Source organism: Magallana gigas, chromosome 6 (genome assembly GCF_963853765.1).
Source record: "Magallana gigas chromosome 6, xbMagGiga1.1, whole genome shotgun sequence".
Classification (NCBI taxonomy): Eukaryota; Metazoa; Mollusca; class Bivalvia; order Ostreida; family Ostreidae; genus Magallana; species Magallana gigas.
The window spans coordinates 8,979,622-8,980,942 of NC_088858.1; the positions used below are offsets into that span (position 1 = coordinate 8,979,622).

Genomic DNA, 1,321 nt, shown 5'->3' on the forward strand with positions numbered 1-1,321 from the left:
CCTGTTGTACTTTTCTAAATATAGATAGAACAAGTATGGTGTTCACTTTGAATTTGTATTACAATTCCAAATGGTATGAAAGAGTGTTTATTGTTTCTTATTGATATATTTTCATTATTTTATATTTTTATTTACTTCCATTACTATATTAATTCCCTCATACAAGAGACTGGGTTGTTGACCAGTTGATTTACATCATTGAAATATTTTGCAGCATTTCATGTTTGAAATGAGAAGTATATTTTAACTACACAATAATCTTTTGTTGGTAACCTTTTTGTCTACTTCCGTGCACCTAACAACGCAAGACTGCAAAAATACTACCTTGATAGACAATTTTTTCACGTTCTCGTTCATCAGATTTTCATCCTTCAAATTCAGGAATGCACACAGGTGTAAAAGTATTGTTACGTGTCACCTGTCATGTTGTTTTATATCTTCATAACATGATATCCTGAATAAATGATGTTGTAAATTTAAGATTTTCTTGGTTTTTATATGCAGTAATGTGTTTGTTGCTCAACTTCAATGGTGTATTCATCAATGTAAGTCTATTCAAATCATCAGGTCGGATACTAGTACATGTACAATGTAGTAATTATGGATGCTGGATAACTTATTGGGATTCATGACAACAAAAAAATGAAAGGTGAAAGATGCAATTTGTTTTAGGTAATTTTGGGCAATGAATGAATAAATAAGATTAGAAATATGTCATAAAAGGATAATTTAATAAAGTCCTGGGGGTCTATATACTTGGAAGGGGGTGGGGGAGCGATCCTGTCCTCAAGCACCTGTGACTTTGACTTCTGTAGAACTGCACAACTGCAGACTTATGGATATTTAAAAATCGTAAAAAAAAAAAAAAAAAAAAAATATGAAAGGGTTTTATTGATGTCCCCTCTACAACAGGTTGTTGGGAAAAAGGTTGAATCTTGCACATTAATGCTGTAGCTTTGTCTCAAAATAGGGTACCCTATTTTTATCAGTCGACATACATGATGTAGGATCTCTTTAAAACAAGAACAAATCCAGTCTATAGGTACTTAGAACTTCTGTATATACGGAGGGATATTGGCGTTATATTTTCAGAGAAAAAAATTAAATAAAAACAATGTGTTGAATGTAACAGACAAGTTCCGGGGGGGGGGGGGTCAGTTATATGTGTGTAAATTAAAGTGCATTGTAAATTCTTTTTAAAAGTGAGGCAAGGATTCAACAAGCAAATGTCTTGAATAAATACTATACTGACATTTTTCAATGAAAATATAACTTCAAAATACCTCCATAGACTCTGACAAAAATATCTCGTGCGAACTAA

At 32.0% G+C, this 1,321-nt stretch overlaps 1 protein-coding gene across 2 annotated transcripts in view; it reads left to right on the forward strand.

Annotated features, from left to right (window-relative positions):
• The window catches only part of LOC105334726 (calmodulin), a 5,134-nt gene extending 4,654 nt beyond the window's left edge, over positions 1 to 480 (forward strand). For both annotated transcript variants that reach the window (XM_020069915.3, XM_020069914.3), the window contains exon 6: positions 1 to 480. This exon is cut by the window's left edge. The gene's annotated coding sequence lies outside the window, so the exon portion shown is untranslated.
• Positions 481 to 1,321: the final 841 nt, after the last annotated feature.